The sequence below is a fragment of the Thermobia domestica genome, chromosome 10, assembly GCF_964235325.1.
Source record: "Thermobia domestica chromosome 10, izTheDome1.hap1.1, whole genome shotgun sequence".
Taxonomy (NCBI): Eukaryota; Metazoa; Arthropoda; class Insecta; order Zygentoma; family Lepismatidae; genus Thermobia; species Thermobia domestica.
This window is the reverse complement of record NC_137463.1, coordinates 118,384,250-118,408,552: the sequence shown is the minus strand read 5'-3', so window position 1 is coordinate 118,408,552 and position 24,303 is coordinate 118,384,250. Positions and strand designations below refer to the sequence as shown.

Below are 24,303 nucleotides of genomic sequence, written 5' to 3'. Positions count from 1 at the left end.
CTTTAATGAAGTATAATATATAGATTATAAAATTTGACTACAGTAATTTGACCATCGGTACTGCAGTTACCTGCATGTGGATTATAGGAGCTAGTACCTTAAGAATTAACTAATACCTTAAGGTTATAACTATAAATTTGGGGGTAAGTTTTAATGCAATTCTTTTACCATTTTCATACTTTAAAATGGAAGGTAGTGTTTATCCTTGTACTTGGTCTCTATTAGGGGCGCGGAACGAGCACTCAAGACCTTCAAAACCTTTTGCGGTTACTCGTAAAGACTATACTAAGTTTATTTATGATTTTAACGTGTGTTTTGAAGTTTTGGCCAACTATCGAAAAAGTTAGAAAAATGAAGGATGGGTACAATTTTATTGATGGTATATTTTAAATGTTATTGAAATAATGTTTTCAGAATAAAATAGCTACTGCCTAAAAAGTCTTACGGAATTAATTAACTTACGTTAATTCACAAAATAAATTTAACATTTATTTCTCTTTATTTGCCATAAGGTATTTTACCAAGGGCTTAATAATTGAAACATTAAACTACTCGTACAAATTTCATTTTTTTAAGTGTGAGAAAGAAAGCTAAAATCGATACCGTCCCCTACAAAAAAGAAAGTAATACAGTGCAACCAGAATTGTTTCAGTCATTGAAACACTGAAAATAAAGTAACAGTTTCTTTGGTAATCAACCAAATACAGTGTGAGCACAATGTCGCTTTCCTCGAAAGAAGTAAGGAAACAAAAGAAAGAACGACCCGCTCGCGAGAGTAATACCCTTGGAAGTATATTTTTTTCCGCGCGCTACCCTAGCCAACTGTTTTAAGTTGGTCACCAAATTTATATCATGGGGGTCAAGGTGGAACAAAACGAGTCCTGTGGGACTTCTAGCACGTTCCTACTCCTCTTACTCCTCCTACTCCCCCTCCTACTACTTATCTGCACAAAAGTAAGCAAATCATTTTTTTGAATATTATTTTCATCTTATTTTAATGAAAAAAGTATTATGATTTTTTCTTAAAAAAATAAAAAAAACTTTCTTTGGGCCGGGTTTGAACCCAGACCAAAAGCGATTTTCGGTAGTAGCATGTACCGTTAGCACGCACACCCACAAAGGTGGACAGTAATAAGCGTTTGATTTCTGTTATATAAATGCTACGTGTCAAGAAACGGATAACGCCAACCAATTAGAACCCTGCATTTCGTTCCTACTTCCTGGGGGCCGCGGTGGCTCAGTGGTAGAGCGTTCACCTCTGGTGCTAGGGGTCTCGGGTTCAAACCCTGCTCCCGCCAAGTGAACTTTGTGGTGGACAAACACCGTGTGCGTGGGTTTTCTCGGGGTTCTCCCGTTTCCTCCCACTTTCTTCATTCCACCATTTCATTCATTACTCATTATCACCGTCTCCTTTAGCCTAACCGGCATAACCGTGGGACGTAAAACTCAAAATTTCATTTTCATTTTCGTTCCTACTTCCGTGAGCATTACTCTCCCGAGCTAGTCCTAGGAAATAAGAGAGCTACCAATGAGCGTTTCTCATGTACTAGAGCTGCCGCTACTATGTCTCTTACGTGTTTTGTTTAAAAGAGTTGTTTACAGAGTGAAGTTGTGTCGAGTAGTACGGCACAAATGAATCGCAAATTAACAAAAGAATAACGGATTTTCGTGCTACAAGCTTGGTAGAAACACAACAAAAACGCAAATATAGTGACAACAGACTTCAGAAAAAGATTTTCGGATGGGGAACCACCATCACATCAAGCTATGATAAAACTGAACCAACGATTCGAGACTACAAGTTCTGTGTATGATCTACAGCGAAGTGGACGATCACGAAATGTACGAAATGAAGGAAACCTAGGACTTGTTGCACAGAGTTGTATATCTAGCTTAAAGAACTCAATCTGGGAATGACATGTACCTCTTCAAGGATTTGAAGATGAAACCTTACCAGCCAAAGCTTCTACATGCATTCCACCTATGTCATCCGGACCGGCGTGTTCAGTTCTGTGAGTGGTTTCTCATTCGGAGCAAAGCTGACAGAAACTTCTGGACAGGAATTTTGTGAACATATAAAATCTCATTCAAGATGAACGGTCGCGTAAACATACGCCATTGGATTTGTTCGAGTGAAACCAATCCACACGAAATTATGAAAGGATAGTTATGGACGTCATACGAACAGTGGTGGTGTCATAGGATCATTAAAAAAAAAAAAAAAAAAAGAACTGTTACCAGTGATACATACCTTCAGATGTTGGAGAAACTTTTAATTCCAGAACTTGAAAATAAACATCGTTACGAATGCATTCCGTTCAGTGGCAACACGATGAGCACCGCTTCACTTTAGTGTTGTTGTGAGGCATTTCTTGGATCGGCATTTCGAAGTACGAGTTGGTCATAGTGGTACGACAGATTCATGTGAACTCACATCATGCCACTTCTCTGTGTGGGTTATTCTCAAAGACGAGGTGTTTTCCGTGCAACCGCAGTATTTGGATCATTTGAAACAGCTAATGAAACAATCATTCAAGAAATTGGAGGCGAATCCTTAATTGTGTCATGACATTTGCAAATCAGTGTTGGAGATCTATCGTGTGGATTGTATATGGTGGGAGACAGTTTGAACATTTTTTGTACTTAGAATAAAGATTTTCAAGTCACCTAGATTTTTTAAATTTTATTTCTTCACATATGGGGGAAAGTTACTTTGTGCTCACCCTGTATACGTGCAACGATTCTTCCAGAGTAAAAACAAATAAAGGTACTGTTTCTTAGGTATCGTATATATATATATATATATATATATATATATATATATATATATATATATATATATATATGTGTGTGTGTGTGTGTGTGTGTGTGTGTATATTAAAATGTTTAATTTATGTAGTATACCGGTAAGTATTCTTTCTAAATACTTTTACCCAAGAGTTATCAAAAAGGTTATATAAATTCGCGTGCATATTTACAGCACTGTAGTACATTATAACATTAAAGAAATATGCCATAGTCTACTTGTGAAAATCAGTTTATTATTTTTTATATATAATTACTCATTATTTCCAGAAAATCTCTCTCTCAACTCAGAACATGACACTAAGAAAACCAAAGCGCAAACTTCTTCGTTTTGTTACGAACGTTTTACACTTTACCCAAGGAGAAGTGTTTCATGAAGTAGGCCTACACCCTCCACTTTTATATCTGGAGTTTATATCCTGCACACACATTGTTTATATTTTGCACTTTCGGGCATAGTTTCTGTTTCTTCAAGTCGAGAAGGTAATTTTTTTTGTAAAGAATTTCAGAAAATAAGGTTTCATTTTCGTCAAAAAGTCACATACATACACTATTCTTATTAGTTGAGCTGATAATACACGTACAAGAAGGAGCTGAGTAATATATAACTTATAAGTGCTTTACTGCAAGTATAGCTACGATTGAAATTGAATGAAATTAATTAGATAATTTATTGTATCACGCTATGAGCTATTGGCAAGAAAATGACACACCATAAATATAAGTGAATAATGATGAATGAATCATGAAATAAAGAATGCGATGAAAAAGGGAGAGTTTCAACGAATGATGTTATCCACAAAAAGCTTATATAACCTAAAATTGAATCCACCCCAAAGGCGGGTACTCTATCACTGAGCTATAACGCCCATTGATTCTTCGATAGACATGCTACGGTTGTATTCCATTCTTAATGCATAACTGTTTCACACTAAGAAATCAGAGAATCGAATCATAAATCAAATATTGTTTATATCTCTGTTTTTCCAGAAATGTTTTTGAGTTATTTCACCTTTTCCTTCTCGTTCGGCAATAAAACTTTTCAATGAAGTAAAAATGCATCTAAACGGCGTTATGTCGACACAGCGAAAGAACACGAATAGATTGCTCAAGATCTCTAAGGAAAGAAAGGAGAAAAATCTTTACAATTTCTGTTCTTTTAAGAACAGAGTTATTGTAAGTGATTGTGTATGTGTAGGTGGGTGGCTGAAAACACCCTTTCCACACATTGCTTTTACATATTCAATAACACTTTATGCTTTACTTTCCTGATAACTCTGGTGTTTATGGCTTCCTAACAGACAACATGCGCTGGTGCGATATATATATTCAGAGAAAAGGATACACACGTTTCTTTAGAATTTCAATTGTTATTTCTTTCTGTTTTCTTAACACCCATTCTTGTAATAGATAATAAGAAAATATCATATATGCTTTTACATATTTATGATCGACATTTATCTATTCAATTGAAACTGTCTGTAACAAGAGTTCGATTCGAGTTGGGTTTATTTTGAGTTTAACGTCCCTTTCAGCAGCGAGGCTATATGAGACGGAACTTACTGATTAACGAGGAATTCGGAAAACATGAGCTCCCGTCAGGAATCGAACCCGGGTCTCTTACCCCCAAAGGCGCGTACGCTAACCGGTTAGCCATGAAGGAGCTAGAGTTCGATTCAAATGTTCGAAAAAATCAGTTATTCGAGAGAACGAATAAGTCGTTGAAAACAGTATTGTTTAAACAATCATATTCCATTACACAAATAAATATTCGAATAACGAATAATTTTGAGAGCACTAATCCACATGCTTGGCAGGCTGTCTATCAGATTTTCTGGATGATATTCATTGAACGGTGCATCTCAATACTCCATAACACGGGTTCATTGTGAATAGGACCATTTCGTCGATTTCCAAGTAAATTGCGGAGCCAGTGATGTAGCTAAGAATTCCATATGCAGTATGAACAAATTATTTTGTGCCAACTTTGAGTTTTCATATCAATATCCTACTATGAGTACACTTCGTGCCATTCAATCGTAAAAATGCCTTACAAAATCATGGTTTATCATTTTGTTAAAAAAATTATAAGAATGAATTATAATTAATAAACTTATTACTTTTCCTTAAGGGCCTAAGTATTTCCTTCTATGGCATGGAATCCCTCGAGCGCGGAGTCTGGAACGACCACTTTACTTTTCTTACCCACGACACTGCCATGAATATGAAACTTCTTGGTAGAACCATTTCAAGAGATAAAACTTGACGAGTAGATATAAGGTGATAAGTTTTCAAGTAGCTATTGACGCCAAAACTGAACTGAAGACATAGATGTTGGGTCATAAACAAGGGGTACACCCAGGGGGAATCCACCGGGTTCGGACATCCCAAAAACTTTTTAACTCAACATACATTTGTACATTTTCTTAATAAAATTAAACTTGTTTAACAGAGAAATGATTGATGTAGCATGAACATATTTGATTTTACACTTCATCTGTACCCCTTTCTTATAAAAACAATCTACTTCTATTATTTATTTATTTATTTATTTATTTATTTTTTTGGAAAACATAGGCGGAAGTATTTTACAATTACTTATCGGGTACAAAATAATACACCTTCAATACACAGACGTAATGGCTTGTAATATTGGACTCCACACCCAAACATAAATTTTTGGCTACGCGCCTCGGCCACATCTGAATAGCTTCAACATATAAATACCGGTGGGTTTATTGCCTTAGATATTGTTTTTATTTTAATAATGATAATAATATAATATTAAGGGGTGCCCAACTAGATAAAGCAGATTCAACTTGGTTCCGTATGTTTAATGCATCGACTTTCAATGTTATTACTTTTTCTGACTTTCTTGGTTCGAAGTCGATATTTCTGCATTCAAGCATTTTATCTCACGACGGTTAATTTACAACGATAATATATATTTTTGTATGTACTTTCTAAGTATTGTTTATATTTACGGGCAAATGTGCTATTTTAAAGGCACAAGCAATTATGAAGAAGAAGAAGAAAAATATAAAGAAATAATTTAAATATTTGAATCACATCAAAATATTTCTTAATTTCATTGCTATGACGACTTGTTTATCTGTTTGATGTTGTTACGGTAACTAAAGAAGATAGAAAGAACGAAGAGCCATCTTGTAAAGACCGTATGTATAATATTTTAATGTGACAAACACGATATATGTTGAAAGTATATATATATATATATATATATATATATATATATATATATATATATATATATATATATATATATATATATATATACATATATTTAAAAGTGAATAACTGTGTTGTGTGATTTATGATATTCTCGTGAACTGTATAAATATTCAATATATAAATTTGGAATCAGGGAATGTAACGTAGTAGAAGAAATAACGTTACAAATTTGAGTCAAAATCTCTTAAACCTCCGACTTAAGAGGGGAATCAAACTTAAGAATATATGAAGCTATGGATGAATTTTTCAGAGAGCTTCGAAAAGAATTTCTGTCAATTCAATTTCGCTACGATTGGTTGTTAAGAATCCTGAAATGCACTTCTCAGTCAACAGCACAGAGAAAATATTAACTACGTAACCGTCATTCATATTAGCAATTTTATTTCCTTACAGTAGTTTGATGTTCCAGGTTTCAGTCTTGTAATATGATTAAATCAGATGCGCTATTCATTTATTTAGTTTATGCAATTAAAGCTAACGAAGATCGTAACACTCGGAAGAAATCAGGATTACATTTAACGAAGACGAACGTGCTAACAACTTTGCCATTTCCGAGTCGCTAAAAGTAAATAAGAGATCTACTTGCAAATGCATTACGATGATACAATGTGAGACTATAGAGACAATTCAATTATCACAAATCAACAAATTTTCTTTTGCGTGTCGTGTCGTATCTACTTTCCATTTTGAAGGAAAGTACTTTACAATTAAACTAAGGTCATCTTGAAGTAACATAGGGTGGATGTAAACTTACGTTATATTTTTAATTAATTGTTTATTTTTTATATTACATATTTTGCCATTACTTACGCAGCTTAATTTGTTGATTGGATTCCAATAAAATTACTAGAAAAGACCTATTGTGCATTGAAGAAATACGTAGTTTGTTGTCTAGTTGCAATGGTGATAAAGGTGGAATGCTCTTCAGAGTGACATAAAAATAAAAAAATGCAAGTTAAACTTAATGTCTATAGGTAACGTAGTGAACATTAAGAGATTTGCCGCATGTGATCTTTATGAAGTCCTTATCTATTTCGCAGTACGAGTTCAGTAGTATCATCCTTGTTTGGCCAGACTCTGCAATTTTGAGAGACGTTGCTCAAATGTCGAAATTTTTTATTCCTTATAACAAATAACAAAGAAAAATCTATTAAATTGCCAGCTTAATGAAGAAATCAAAATTATAATTTTGGAGTAAAACTTGAGCTTTATTTGTTTGAAAATAACAAGAGATTTTTGTTTTGGATTATGATTTTTTGTATATTATACTAGCTCATCCTGCGCTCTCTACACATCACATCATTCACATATAAGTATGAACTTCCTTGTCATTCCTCACATCTGTACATGTCCCTTTACAGACACTGATGAAAGATGTCTTGATAAAAATCGGCAAGAGGTTTCATAAAGGGGAGATTTTTTACAATTATTTTATCAATATCGCGCACCGTTTGCAAGATTTGAGCCTACTTACGGTTGGAGTTTCTAATTCGTGTATGATCAGTGTTTTCTTTCTTCTTGCATGTATGTAGTGTTCATTGGGCAAAACATTCCAAACAATAAAAATTCATCTTAAACTGGAGAAATGGTTATCGTTCCTTTTTCATCATTTGGGCATGAAGCAAACGCCTGAGAGATATATAACCCAGTATACAAATATGTGGTGTTGGAATGTAAACTCGTAGGATATGATACTTTACTTTTTAAATTTTCAACTCTTGCATTGTACCCGTAAAAATATTAATAAAGAAAAAACGGCCATGTTTTTTTAAAAATATTCAATTAGAACTGAACAATCTAAACAAAATTTGCAATCGATCAATGAAAATGACATCCTTTTAGAGCCTATGGTTCCCGAGAACTCACTATCGAAAGGATTGGTCACAAACAAATAAACTTCCACAAATATATAAACTTTTCTAGCATTTTAAGATATAGATAATGTTTTTTTTAATCTACGGAAAGTGTTTATCCTGAATACTTCTCCTGGGCATCCGGAGGAATATATTTTTTTACGCAATACATTATACTTAAAATTCTATAATAGGAAATACCGTATCCATAAAATATATTTAAAATACTCTTTCTGTGTATCTCAAGCAGATGCGGTATTCTGTTCATACTTATAATTACAAAGATTAACAGTTGTAATTAGAAAACTGAGTACGCTATGAAAGTCCCTTGCCATATTTCAAATTGAAGAACATTAGTGAATTGTTTGTTATGTTTTTCAAAATATGAATCCATTTGATCACTAAATCTATAAATAATGATTATTGTATTGTTATTTTCTCATCACTAAATTAACGACACAATTACATTATATTCAAGTTAATGATACATATTAGGCCTATATAAATTTCGCGAAACGTACATTTTTATGCTTTCTGGGCACACTGATGAACACTATACATTTTCATGTAATCTCCGTCACCCAAGTTTATGTTGATTCGCCTGTTCTCCACCGCATATGAATTAACATGCAGAGAGAGTTCGCACTTCGGAGAGAAACTAAATGCGTTTTCAATAAAGTCTTTTGGTGAAATATCTGTTTCTCTTTTTAATTCCAGGAAGTACATTGTTAGATAGATAGTGAACTATTTCTTGTGAAAGAAAAATATACAACAAAACTTTCGGTATATTGAATATGTATGAATTCGAATATGTTAACTACCTACGTTGACATATACATGTGGTATTTTCTTCAATTACCTCATATTTGTATGTTCTTATTCTTTCTTTTTCGTCTTTTTTGTTACACATGCATTCATCACCCTCTTCACACCCGCTGGCCACACCTTGTTATACAAAGATTTCTTGCGGGGTCACTCATAAAGACACCTTCCATATGCATCACTAATTAGGTTCCGCTGTTCTAGAAAGTCTCCACTCTCAAGAGCTCTGAAAGGGGCCCGGAGAAAAGAAAAGAGAGAACCTTTTAATAAATCAACGTAAAAGAGATAAAGAGTCCTGTTAATGTGCGCCGCTCGCTTTATGATCTCTAAATGCTTTGTTCACAGCCTCTTAAAATGCTAATGTACCAACAATGACCGACACAGACAGCAGCCAAAATGTCTTATTACGTTTTTTCTCCCTTTCTTTAGTGAGAATGACATGTGTTAACATGCTTTTATATATTGTGTTCCGTTTCCTTTGTTTTAGTTTACAACAAAAACTACCGAGTATATCTTTCTCTTCTTTTTCTTTTTTCAAAATACTGTAAAAATAGAAAATGAAACATTTCAGTTTAATGTCCCACGGTTATGTCTTTTAGGCTAAGAGAGGCAAGTGAGTGGTGATGAAAGAATTGGTGGAATGATATTATGAAAATGGTGTACCCCGAGAAAACCCACGGACACGATGTTGTCCACCACAAAGTTACTTGGCCGGGGATCGAACCAGAAACTGTAAAAACAGAAGTTAGTATAAAACTTGTGTTCCGGAGCGGTCTTATGCGAACTACTCTAGGAAAAGCATATTGTGATGACAAAAGTTGTTGGCCTCTTCCCTAGCTTAGTAGATAAAGCGCGTACCTTTGGTATACTAGGTCCTGGATTCAATTCCTGAGGAATGGCATCGAACGCAGTGCAATGGCTTATATAAGGTGGCCCAAAACTAGATATACAGTACCCTACTGATGAACTCATTGCATTTTATATAATTTCTTATTGTAATCGATCACGTAGACTTAGTTTCTTTATTATTTGTTCTTAATGTCTTTTTACTTATAACTTAAGCTTGGAACAGCCGAAGCAAATAAACCCATAAACTAGAATGTTATACTTGATGAATTCAGGGGTGTATATCTACTTTTGGACCACCCTGTATATTACTTTAAACTATGTCTTGTTTTATACCGGGCGTATGAGAAGTCTAGTGACATAGCCCAACTCCGTTATGAATAAAAATATGAAAAAAAAAGAAAGAAAAGAGGAAAGTCTTTCGAAATAGGTGGTCTTCAATCTAAAATTGAGGAATTATATCAACTGCAACAACAGCTCGGGGTTCATAACAGTTAGGCGCCCTATATTAAATTAAAAAAGCAACGTTTAGCAGTTCAACACCTTGTTCGGAAAGAACGTAAAGACACGCGAAACTTATAACACGGGGAACGTGCACATTGTTAAGTGAGGGAACCCACAACATCTTAAATTCGTTTTCTAAGAATGCTGTGTGATAAGGACTCACAGGATCAGCCTAAATCAACTATTACAAAGCTGTTAATGAGGTATTGCTTATTATTGATTTATTTGATTCTCATTAATTTGATTCCATGAGTTATGAGACGATATCTCAAGTTACACTGTGATAATATCTCTAAACGAAGGATAAACGAAAGGACAGTAAAAATTGTGCTACGTATCGTCTAGCAGAGATGTCTAAATAACAAGCCTGGCTCTCTGGTTCAATCCACCTCGAACTCGATGAATGAGCGGGAGCCTGTGTGACAATGAGCCATGCTTATAACTGGATTGTAAACCAGAGTTCCAGTCCTAAGGAGTGCGAACTCCAAAAAGGTTTGAATAGTGAGCTTGAGCATGAGTGAGAGCCTTATCGAGGATAATGAGCCCGAGTCCTTAATGAGCGCGAGTATCATTGACGATAATGAGTACGGGCTAGAGCGAATGTTACTCTGAGATAACAGAGCTTCCTTGAGATTACAAGGATTCCCATTGAGGATAGTGATCCTGAACTTGTGCGAGGTCGAGTGAGCCCTGCCTGCAAAACTTCTATATCTGTTATTTAAAAAGCTAATTAAATAAATTGTGCAAAACAAAGCAACATATTTCTTGAAGATCACACATAAGTTTGAGAGATTTGGATCTCTGTCACCAAAGGCAACAAACTACAGGCTACAAAAGACACCGAGGATAAGATAGAGGTTAATGATGGTAATGCATGAAAAGATAGAATGAAGAAAGTGGGAGACCCCAAAGAAAACCCACGCACACGACACTTGTCCACTACAAAATCCACTTTACTTGAGCTGGAATCAAACCTGGGACCTCACGCAGCGTAGACTCAATTTTTCACTTTTTTCTCTGAATTAGTTACATTAAAATTCTGCTGATTCCTATTCGGATATTCAAATAATGAATCTTACAATTATTTGAATAAAATAATTTATTCGATTAATAAAGAATTGTTCGAATGTTATTAAAATAACGAATAACTACTTGAATAACAAATACTTATCGAAACAACAAAGTATGATCTGAAAAAAGATTTAACTGTTCAAATGATAACAAGTAATATGTCTATGTGCCTCATTGGTAGGGGTATGTTGTGTTACTAAACAACAATAGCTGCCATTCGGTATAGTGTATTTTTTTTTTTTAAAAATATAGAATACATAAACAAATTATCTGTTACAGTAGAATAGAAATTATCAACATGTTATTGTCAACTAACTATAAACTTTTTCATGCCATAGAAATTAGTTTTTTTCGATATTCTCGAGTACTACACATGAGAATTTAAATTTAAACAACGGATTTTGTTCAGCTAGATGTCATCTGTCGATTCATATACAGGTCTAATTTTTTTTTACAAGATTATAATTAAAAAAATAGTTCCACCGTTAATCATAATTTTGGTCTATATATGTCTATCCATACTGTGTACTGTTATCTTGCTAGCATCATACTGAAAAACTGGATAAGGGTATACTTCAGTACCGGTTAATAGATGGCGTGGCTTTTGTACAGTATCAATTTTTAGGTTTACAAAAAATTTCTTGATTTTTCAAAAACAACGCATGAGGATTTACACTTACCCATATCATTATGTTCAGCTCGATTACATCTATTGACTCGTGTATTTATTATCTTTGGACAACCTTTTTTTTCGCTAAATGCTAACACAATAGAATTATAGTTTAATAAATTATTTTAATGTTTACTCTGAAGGAAGAACATTATGCTAATAAAATGTATTCGTTAGTGTACTCATTATTTGAGTAGCTAAATCTGTTTAAACAATTATTTGAATAACTAGGGTAATTAAAATAGAGTAATTAAATGTTCTATAACCTATAAATTATATTCTAATTGAGTAATTTTTTCCAGTAATATATAATTCTTGAAATGTTTATCGAATAGCGTAAGTAAACTTTTTAAACAGTTATTCCAATAATAATATTTTTTTTAAAAAAAATAATTATTGACCTATTTTTTATTTCGTAAGTTTGAATAGAATCTTTGAGAGGAAGCAAAGTTGGTATAACTGTGTTCTTTAAACGAATATTTGTTTTTATTAATGTAACCATTTAAAGCAACAGTTTATGTAAGATAACATCGACATCAGTTAATATATTTTCCTTTCTTTTCTTTTAGGGGAGAGGATAAATGGACAGCTGGGAAGTGTTGCTCACTCACGCTACCATCCAGCAGGTGAGGTTGTGACAATACTAATTACAAGAAACAGTCAGCGGTGGATGCAGATGAATGACACGGGGGGAAAGAATTAGCAGATGCCTCAGTGATATTTGGCTGGATACACAGTTTGTGACAAGTGAAGTGTGCAACAGGCTTGACTCTTTTGATACTTGCATTGAGATTGGAAGTTTTTAGTTAATTGCGAGAAATTAATTTGTGTAATGATTCTTATGGACAAAAACCAGTATTGTAAACATTTTTTTATAATTCAGTATAGAAATATTCGAATAACAGCAGATCGAACAAGAATACTCCAATAATTTTAACAGCAGTAATAACAACCATTTCAACTGAAAATTGAATATTGTCTCATTAAAGATTAATCCTTGTAGAATGATAAAAATTGATAGAATAACGTATATTTTATACATGAAGAAATAAGAACAAAATAATAATAATAATAATTTGAATTCTATAAAATTAGAAACAAAATGTTTCCTTTATATGACAAATGTTACATCCACGTAATAATAATAATAATAATAATAATAATAATAATAATAATAATAATAATAATAATAATAATAATAATAATAATAATAAAAAACTAAAAGTAATTACTAGGTGTTGCAGCTTAAAGAATGGTTATTGAGCTATAAGGGAACTTTTTTGCCCTGACTATACTGAATGAACACCCTCAATGCCTTTAGTGGGAATTGAAACCAGGGTCATTTGCACTAGCCATTCGAATAAAACGGACCACCAATAAATTATTACTATTACTAAAACAGTACTCTAATAGTAGCAATAGTGTACTGAAAACAATATTAAAATTTTTTACCAAGATGATTTTTTGAGCCACACTAACTTCCATGAGACAACTTTTTCAGAAAACGAATTTTGATAAGAAAGTTCATATTTATGTATGTCATGCAACATTTTTAGAAACCAGTAGGAACCAGTTAATATTTTTATATTAGAAATGTTCCGATTATTGTTTTATTTTATAAATATATGTATCAAAATCGGATTATACAAGGGTCGTATAACACTTGTAATATCGAAAAATGTTTGCTTTTAGTAAGCGTCATTCCTCACTAGTCTCTTGTTAAAAGTTTCCGCTATATCCGTCACGTGCTTTCGTTATTATAGTCGATTGAAGCAATAAAATTTTATTTATTTAGATAGATGAGAATAAATGAGTTTCGTGCTGTTATTAAACATTACTATTTAATGGTTTAACACCAAAATATATCAAAATCGAGTTGGATGAAGTTCATGGTACATTTCGTCGCTGCGCCACGAAGAATCGCTATGTGACGTTTTTGTCGAAACTGAGTTATGCCGTGCAAATAAACCTGAAAGCTGTCAGGCGGCGTCCCTTATAATGTGATAAGTGAATATCCCATTGTTTCGCCACAACAATGAAAAATAATAATAGATTGAATTATAAGGCTTCAGGTTCTCATCACGCACGTATTGATCCTCTATGTGCTTATAAAGGCGCAAAAGATTAAAAAAAAATGTGCTAATTAAAATCAAAAATAGAATATAATATTGTTGAAGCGAGCTACAACAATGTGCAGTGTATAATATACGCAGAACTAATTTTATTACGTATATTTTACACACAGCGATTCTTCGAGGCGCAGCGACGATTTGCTCCTGAGTTTGCGACTGTTTACAATTGGGTAAATTAGTTTAAACGTGGCTGTACGTCTACAAATGATGAGCATCGTTCAGGAAGTCTAGTGGAAGTGACTTCCTCTGAAAAGCCAGACAAAATCCAGGATATGATTTGGAGTGATCGACGAATCAAAGTGCGCTAAATAGTTGAGGTCACAGGCATATCACAAGGTACAGTGTTTTCAATTTTGCACGAAAAATTGGGTTTGAAAAACATTTCGGCAAGATAGACACCGTGTTTGCTCCTAGTGGAGAATAACGCAATCATTTGATCGATTCGGAGGCTGGTTTGGCGCTTTTTCGTCGCAATTTCGACGAGTTTGTGCATTGATACATAACAGTGGGCGAGACATGGATACACCACTACACTCCAGAAACATAGTAACAGTCAAAACAGTGAGTTTTTAAAGGCGATTTAGCTGCGGAGAAGGCGAAGACGCTGAAATCGGCCGAGAAGGTGATGCCTACAGTTTATTTTTTTTTGGGGGGGGGGGTATGCACGCAGAATAATCTACATCAATTACTAGGAAAAACGACAAACGATAAATGGAGAGTATTATGGGTAGTTACTGCACCGGTTCAGAGAAAAAAATCAAGAAAAAACATCGTCATTTGACAAAGAAAAAGTTCTCATCCATCAAGAAATACAAGAGTGTACACCTGCGTAATTTCGATGGTGAAAATTATGGAATTAAAATTAGAATTGTTACATCATCCACTATATTCACCAGATTTGTCACGTGGTGACTTTATTATTTTCAAACTTGCAAACAATTGCTCGGTGGAAAACGGCTCACATCGAACGAGGTTATCGCCCAAGCATTTGTCTATTTTGAGGGATAGGTGCTGATTGCCACGGTTGTTGACTGCCACAGCCAATTATTGGTGCTGACTGCCACGACTGTCGCTCATTGCAAATATGAAGGTGCTGACTGCCACGAGCCTGGAAGAAAATGTATTTGGAAAGAGAGGAATTAATCTCTCATACTAAATTTATGATTATTAATTAATTTAGTAGGGATTAATTTAGTAATCATCACAGCAAATCTATGTGGCATCCTATAAGTTACAAAGTTGCTCACTAAGTGGAACGACATACACTTGAATGTTTATAAAGGGATTGTCTTTTCTGTTATATGTACAATTTGCACATTTTATTGTTTATATTAATTGTTTTATTGTATTATTTAATGGATATGATGGTCTGAAGCCAGCTGACAAGGGAAGTTTGGGAGAAGCACTCGCCTGCAGAGAAATAAGCATGTCATTTGAAGCACCAATTCTTGCTTATTACAACAGGCAATAAAACTCATGTACGTTGAGAACTGTTCAAGATATTCAGCTTGGAAATTTATATGAGAAAATGAGTGGATGCACGTTTCAATGCGTTAAGTATTCTCACCCATGGCGAAGCCTGATGGTTTCAACTTGCTATTGCTTGATCACTGGAGTCCATTCACAGACAAAAATTGTCCATTACAAGTTGCATGGCGGATGGCAAAGACGTAATGGTTGAGAAGATACCAAAGAATTGCACACGATTTGTGCAACCATTTAATGTGTTTTGATTCCGATCAATCAAAGATTATGGCAGGAGATTTGTACATAGTATGAATCTTCTTCATCTGGACGTTATAATGTACCAACGAAACAAATAAAGTTCGTGTCCATACGAATCACTTCCGATCACCGCAATACATTGGATTGTTTCAGTTTGCGTTCTGCAAGGTAGGTTACGAACAAATTATAGGCCTATAACTTTTGAATCACTTGTCGAATTTGCTTTTTGCTTTGGTTCTGCGAACTGTTCTCTTGACGGATGCAACACAATTGCACATATAAAATGTTCATGGTGCAAGGGAGTATTTTGCTTGCGTCATTTCTTCATAAAACAGAACAACAGTGATCAATTTTCATCTCTAACCTATGATTATTGTAAACAATGTAATGAATAATTGTATCAAACAAACCCGTTAGTTATTGCGAAACACTTTTTTTTTCTGTTACTTCCGATAGCTTTCAATTCGTATGTCAATATTCGTTACTAATTATGTTGTACTTAACGCGTATAAATGCGTATATCCTCATTTTCTCATATAAACTTCCAAGTTGAATATCTCGAACCGTTCTCAACCGTACAGGAATTTTATTAGCTTGTTATAATCAGCATGAATTGGGACTTCAAATGGCATGCTTAGTTTCTCTGGAGACGAGTGCTTTCTCCTGAACTTTCCTTATGAGGTACAGCCAGCAGTGCCTTTTTTGATGGAACTTTCAAGAGCTGCTCGAAACAATTTGCACAGCTGTACACAGTTCATGCTGACATAGGGAGTTCAAGTGAGAATACATAAATCGTACCAATTTTGTACGCACCGCTCCCTGACAAAACTGAAAGTACACTCATGTCCAAAATTATTGTCGCATATCTATAACTGTCTTCTTGTAAGAATATAATTTGATAATTTTGCAGAGTACTTTTAATACTTATATTATGTATATAATCAGGAAATTTATATTTGTGATAAATTTCATAGGAAAAGAATTATAAATACGAAAATCATAATGAGTAAAATAAAATGTAACTAAATGGACAAGAAAATTTTATTTTCGTTTTATTGTTCTTATTTACTGCTCTTTTGACATGAAATTTACCACATACTTGTCTTTGCCGATTATACACATACTAACATTATAAGAAATACCGGGCGAATTCGTTATCAAATTATACTACTAGAACAACATATTTATAATCATGTGACAATAATTTTGGACATGAGTGTACATACAGAGACCTGTTTACCTTTGTTAGGTGTTGGTCTGAACAACACGATCCTAAGGATCGTCTAGTTTCTTCGTGCTTCTTGGCGTCCGGTAATGTTACGTCTAGCAACTTTCTCTCAGGCTCGTGGCAGTCAGCACGCCATCGTGGCAGTCAGCACCTTGATATTGGCAATCAGCGCCAGTCGTGGCAATCAGCACCAATAATTGGCTGTGGCAGTCAGCACCCCACCATTTTGAGAACCTTCCGAAATCTTAATTTTTTATAGATATTTCTAAGGTCTTATTGAACTACCCTCGTAGTATTGTGATTACTGGCATTCACATCGTTAGGATCTTTTCCAAGGGTGGACAGAAGACCAACATACGAGGGAAGTCGCGAATACACACACACAAATTTTGATTCATATATGTATATAATATGGTATTACATGTCAAACAATAGTTATTTACATAAATTGCATAACTTTATTAGCTCTCTGTACATTAAATAAACGTACAGTACAATGTATTTTGAATATTATGCGTAAATAATACAGATATAATACTTTTTTCTCAGTTTAGTAATCCTTTGGAGGTCAAAATTGAGAATACATTTATTGTGATTTGAAAATAATATTATGAAGCCGCACCTGCACCATTTTGTTCGATAACCTTTTTTCTATTTTTCAACAATATTGTAATCCCGTCGCTATATACAGTATATAGCTTATGTTATTGCAGGTTAAAACAGACATGTGGTTTTCACAGCCCTCTTTTGAAAGTAATCTAACATCGTTCATGAAGTTTAGCAGAGATCGAAATACAATAGTGTGACGGTGCCAGGTCTGTGTTATTCGCTAGATGCATTAAAACCTAATACCGTTTTCTCAATTTCTAACAGGTCGTTAAAGATCTATGCGGTCTGACGTTGTCAGCGTGGTATACGATACTCTTATTGCTCACCAGTTCCGGACATTTCTTTTGACTTATTAGGTGCCTTGCATAAATTGTCGACAGTATCAGTCCGAGTTTATCTATCTGCCCGGCAGCACAGTTTGTAATGCACAATGTCCTTCTAAGTCTACAAAACACACAGCATAACATATCAGGACGTCGGTGTGCGCTTTGATAGAGACTCTGGAGTCAACCACGATCTTTTTCGCATAGTGTTCTTACAGGTTATCCACTTCTGATTAATCGTGATGAATTGCTTCAGAAATGTCTCGAGTTCGTTACGTTTTAATAAAGATTCCCAGATAGATATTCGATCGAGTAAATGTCTTTGAATCAGATCATGTAACATCCAAACGTCGAACTCTGCAAATGGTTTAACTCTGTTTGGTGGTGGATGTTTAGGTCGTAAGCGATGTTCACTATAGCTTACATATCGGTCTTGTTCAACTTTTGCCAGTATACGATCCAATTTTGCTGTGATTGGTCGCCCACTGCGACTAGCATCTTGGGCATCTAAATTTCCAGAACAGAAACGACTAAACCATCTTTTGGTTGTCGATTTTGACAACATATCTTGTGCATAAACACACAATTTTTTTCAAGAGCCTGCGCAGCACTTGCACATTTCTCAAAATAAAATTTAAAAACTAGCTCGAGTTTGCGGAAAGTTCACTCACCTTCACGGTGCAGTATCTTACGTCTTATTAAAAGAATTGTAACACATTCTGCACGTTTACTAGCTTCAACTGTCATCTGTCAAACGACGTTAGGCTTGATGGCGGTGAGACTCATATACCCTGAAATTTGGAACACTAACGACATCTCGTGCGTAAAAGATTGAATATTTTTTCGACTAGCTGATATGTGGTAATCAGTGATTTTATTTAAGAAAATTTGTCCAAACTCAGATTTTGATGGCCGGCAACCAAAGGTTTCTACGGAACATGTTTCACATATTCACTATGAAGTCGAGATCTACTTTTATTACAAGTTTGGTCAAGATCAGATGATTTCTGAGAACTCTGTAGGATATATGTTGTTCATATGATTGATTTTTTAAAATAGAAAAATCAATTGAAAGAGTAAAACTATGAACTGGAAGTGAGGCCATTGATGCTAATAGTGCTGGTACAATCAATATTTCGTAAGGTTATTACCGATTTTTCTATTTTTAAAACAAATATTACTTTTTGGACATTTTTTCTATTGGATTAATTGTGAGAAAATTGGAAATAATAATAGTAGAGACTATTCTTTTTTTTTTTTGTAAAAAAAAAGAAAGAAAACGTTAGTGTTTGAGAAGAATCGTATTCTAAGGACATACCAGAATATAAGGTGGAAACAGAAGGAGAAAGGTGAAGAAGAGTGGAGTTGAGGCACGGGCGCACCAGCGAGGCGGTCCAAAGGGCCCAGACCCCTTAAAAAACTTCCTAACTCAACATACATTTGTATACTTTCTCAATAAAACTTTAAAAAAAAAAGAAAAATACTTGTTTAACAGGGAAGTGATTGATGTAGTATGGAAATTTTATCTTACACTTCTCTATTCATTCTTTAAAAAGAAAAAAAGCTAGTTCTATCATTTTCTGTGAAAATATAGGTGGAAGTTACTTATCGTCTTGTTGGTTATAGAAAAATACTCGTTCGATACTATATAGATGTAGTGGCTTGCAGTATTGGATCCTCCCCTCCCCCTCCCTCTCCAAAGCTTGGGCCCCTGGCAACAAAAATTTCTGGGTGCGCACGTGATGCGGCAATATTAAAGCGACTAAGTCCTGCGTGATTAGTTCAGGATTATATGATATAATGATTGTAAACAAGAAAAGGACATATATCCTCTAATTTGTTTACTACATTCTCCATTGTGTTGAGTATATATGTTTCCATTAAAGAACGAAATTGATTTTGTACATAGTATTAATGGGTTTAAAACTTTTAAAAAGAAATGTGAATAATGGATTTTGTAAATGATGCAAGTAATATGTTTTAGTAGTACTTGAAGAAAGTTACGCTGCTTTCTCCGTCAAAGCAAGATACTAATAGAAGGATAGGATTGACAAACAATGAAAGAATATTAAAGATTAGATTGCAACCTTCCCAAGGTCTCGCCAGGGTTATAATTTACGTTGCAACGCGAAAGTACAGTTAGATCAACAGACCAGAAAGATGGTCGGGTGAATTATTACAGGGCGGGAATTGTATCTGCAATACAATGTAGATTTAGTCTGGAAGAATAATATTAAATTAACATCTCAATGACACTTATTAACTTGTTGATAGTAGGAACACTATAATTACCTCCTTGTTAGCTGTATTTTTTCTCTTCCATTTTCTTCTTAAGGGATCAGTGTGTTATTTAATTTTCGTTGCATGAAAAGGAAAAATAAAGGAATTAAAGCATGATTGTTTCTGTTTCTTAAACTAGCGTTTCTCAAACTGTAAAAACTAATCAGATGTTTGAGAGCAGGCGCACACCTAGAATTTTTTCCTGGGAGGGGCACAAAGTTTGGGTGACCTCTAATACTACAAGACAAACATATATGTTGCAGTGAATCGGTGTTAATCTATGCCCGAAAGATGATAAGAGATTGTTATGTATTGCCAGATACACTCTCAGAAAAAAATCTAAAGCTACAGAGTGTCCCAAAAGTCACTGTCCGGCTATTTATTTAGAAAGGTGAAGGTTGTATTAGTTGGAAATTGTAGCTCTACATGAACAATGGGGTGAAGGACATTTGTCGTGGTAGCTACAAACCACGGCCACCATCTCGCTATCCGCCATATTGGAATTAGCTCAAATTTCTTAAATGGAAAGGTACAGTCTTGTTTTAAAAATTCTGATCAACCACTTCTCTTTGAAAGATCCTATATCCTTACCTACGGTTGAAATTACATCAAACCAATGGGGATTTTCTTTGTCCAATTGAGATTTATATTTAGGATCAAATTATTGAATTTTCTACGCACGGTTGTCAGAATATCACCTTCTAAAGCAAGGTGAATGAGTAAAGATTTTTTTGAACATGGCTGTACATATTCGATACATGAAAGAAGGCTAGGATTTCCTCCGGAACACAACAGTGAAGACAGTTTTTTCTAATTCGTAGAATTAAAAAAAATATTGACAATTACATTGTGGAAAATCAGCAAAATATATATTTGGTACAAGATGCTTAAGATCGGAAAGTATGAGAAACATGATCCTGAATTATATAATGTGTTCTACTGGGTTCCCTTCAGTATTGATACATAGTTGATTCGACTAAAAACGCTTGCATAAACACGTAACAAAACCTCTAGAGTGATAGATGTACGAATGAGAACAGGAGCTTCCTTCAGTAATTTTAGCACGATGAAACCCCACCTCATTAGAACTTTGTGTTACCAAGTGACTAAACAATTTCCAGGGCATTGGATTGGGTGGCACTTAATATGCCTTTACAAAAAGAAAAACAAGTAATAAACACGTTTAAAATGTGAAAAATATTAGAAAGCTCAATCCGTTTTTTTAAAAAAACATTGTAAATAACAGAAGGACAACGAAGAATAACAAAAATGTAGAAAGTATGCCAGATGGCTATTATATGGACCAATAATTGTTTTCAAAACTTTTGGCATAGTATATACATTTGGGTGACCAACAATCATTGTCTTAAAACTTTTCACCCAAATTTCTGGTTATGAAAAAATGGAAATGGTTATTACTTTATTTAACAGCATTTGTAAACACTACCCGCTTATAGTCTACATTTTTATATTCTTTACTAGGAGAATGTCCGTTCTTCGTACGGGAAGAATACGTTTCATTTCTACATAAAGAGCACCAAAATTGTCACCAATCAACTTAGAGACGCCAAAAACAATAAATTCGATACTAATATCGGTCATTTTCAATTATTTTTACATGTTACTATCGCCCATTAGGAGTACTAGTGGGGAATGAATTTGGATTTAAATGGCATCGGAAGTGTCACTGTTCGTCTCAGCAACCTCGAAAACTATGGACTTGACGCTAAGATTGGTTATTTTGGATCATTTTTATAGATCTCCCCTCCCCTCCCTAAGTTACATCGTCAAAGTGAAATAAGAAGAACCATCCCAGGCCCGAACTTCATTTATGTTGAAAAGTGCCTATCCGGTTGCAATGATGTGGAGAGATGGCAGAAATACAGCTCAAATGTAGAAGAGACTATGTAGATTCTATATTCGGAAAGCAAATTGTCCTAAAATGGATGGAAGATAGTCATAAAAAGCTCGAAACATTAACATTAATGTCAATGGAAAATCAATGATAAACAAATAATTCATCCACTTATTTCAAAAAACAAAACGAGGGATATGGCTGAAATTCACCTTAAATATAGAACAGAATACGTAGATTCTGAAACAGAAAGCACGAAACATTAACATTGATGTCAATGGAAAATCGATGAATATCAAATTATTCCTCCACTTATCTCAAAGGTATAATACGGAGATGGCTAATTCAAAGCTTATTGCAAAGACATAATGAAGAGCTTAAAAATGATATATTCTGTAGCACGTAAGGCAATACTGAACATTGTGACAAGTTGTTCGAGTAAAATCAATAATAATGATAAAGTATATGCACCTTTTTCGAATTACTCAGGGCAAGCCCACGCGGAGGTTACGTGCTTGAAACCTCTCACATCTGGATTTGGAATTTCCAGACTGGATTTAGTACCAAAATCACCTGATCACGTGACAAAGTCTGGCCCTTATTGCAAAGTGCATAGACTCTTTGATCGAGAACGGTCGAATGGTTCAAGAGTTATTAAGTCACAAACATAGTCACTTTCATTCTTATTGGCAAGATTGTCTTTAAGTTACTTACTAAAATTTAAAAAGTGGAAGTGGTTAAAAATTAATATACTTGTACGTATATAGAGCGCCTGCTGCTTATGCAACCTGTCTCATGAAATTTTGATTAGATGCAGACGATTTAGGGTACCTAGCACAACATCGCCTTTCCTAAGATTCACTCAAGAACTGACTGGACTTGAAACCATCTTATAATAAAATTTGAAATATATATATAATAAAATAATCGTGAAAGGTAACTTTCAGGTAAAATAAATGTTTTTAAAAAATACACTAAAAACAAAAAATAATTTTTTGCTGGGTTAAAATGAAGATATTGGACTAAGACTAAAAGCAATGGCTGCTCCTCCTAAGGTTGAGAACTAAAGTTTTTTGGATATGAGGAAAATGCTTCGCTCTTAACCTTTAAAATCAATCACGCTCAATAATTAGTCGAAATTGAATTTGAGTTCCTTCATGGCTATATGATTAACGTACGTGTTTCTGGCACGGAAGATCCGAGGTCGAACTCATTTGATTCCACATTAAGCTACATGTTAGCGTCTTACATAGCCTTTTGGCTGAGAGGTACGCTCAATTTCTATCTAATCCAAAAAACTTAATCCATTTTCTTCATTTTAGCACACACACACACACAATACAAGAATAGATCTAAATATTAGTGAATTTTATAAAAGCATTGTAAGCAACATAATTTTACGATTATTACCATGTAAGAAAGCTTCATGCATTTACACATCCTAAATACTTCGAAAAAATCTGGAGGAGCAGCCATTCCATAAGAGATACACGTGCTTAAAAATCGCGAGATATATTACATAGATTTTGCTACGACTCGTCATAAAAATTGTTTTTGAATTTCTTTTCCATGACATTCCATCTTCCTCTGTTATGTTCAAAAACAACAACAACAGCAAAATAAATGACCTCCCCTTCCGCAGACGAAAGTTCAAGCCAACTACTACTACTAATAATAACAAAAAGAAAAATTCAAAGTTCAAGTTTCTTAGCAAAAGAATCGATAACTCATTTCACGAAAACTCTCTCTTTTCCTCTCTCTCTCTCTGTCTTTTGAAGTTCGAGAAAGAAAGTTTCTTCCCCCCCCTACTTTATCCTTCTGCCCTTCCAACTGTCAGTCACTCAAAGTCTAAAAATGAAACGGGCTTCCTTCCTTTCTTCTTTAGTTTTGTCGAAAACACCATTTTTTTTTCTATTGACGCTCTGAAACTAATTTCGATGCCTCCTCAACAGCGAAAGCAACAGAATTACTCCCCCATCCCCACCCTATGTCCTCTGCTGCTATCTTTTGTAATATATTTGGTTATTAAAAATGAAAATAAATTAGAAAAAAGAAAAGAAAAAAAGCCTTCATCAATAAGTTTTCTTTACTTTCTACACGCACCTACGGCTATTAAAATATCGTTTTGAGGGCGACCTTAGTATGTAACTTAATGTTGTTTGGTATTTTCATATCTAGGATTTTCAAATATCTAGGATCAATATTAACAGACCAAAACCATATTCACGAAGAAATTAAACGTCGACTAAAAGCAGGGAATTCGTATTATTATTCAGTTCAAAATCTCTTGTCCCCGCGAATTCTGTTGAGAAATTTGAAGCTTAAAAT

General features: G+C 34.3%; 1 protein-coding gene and 1 long non-coding RNA gene across 7 annotated transcripts in view; one reads left to right on the top strand and one right to left on the bottom strand.

The window, feature by feature from the left end:
- LOC145662679 (uncharacterized) overlaps positions 1-13,633 on the top strand; it is a 199,594-nt gene extending 185,961 nt beyond the window's left edge. Inside the window, exon 2 of the long non-coding RNA XR_014127078.1 lies at positions 12,393-13,633. This is a non-coding gene — a long non-coding RNA (uncharacterized LOC145662679). The remainder of the gene's footprint in view (positions 1-12,392) is intronic.
- Positions 1-24,303, bottom strand: part of LOC145662678 (uncharacterized) — a 481,436-nt gene that overhangs the window by 152,654 nt on the left and 304,479 nt on the right. The window lies entirely within an intron of this gene.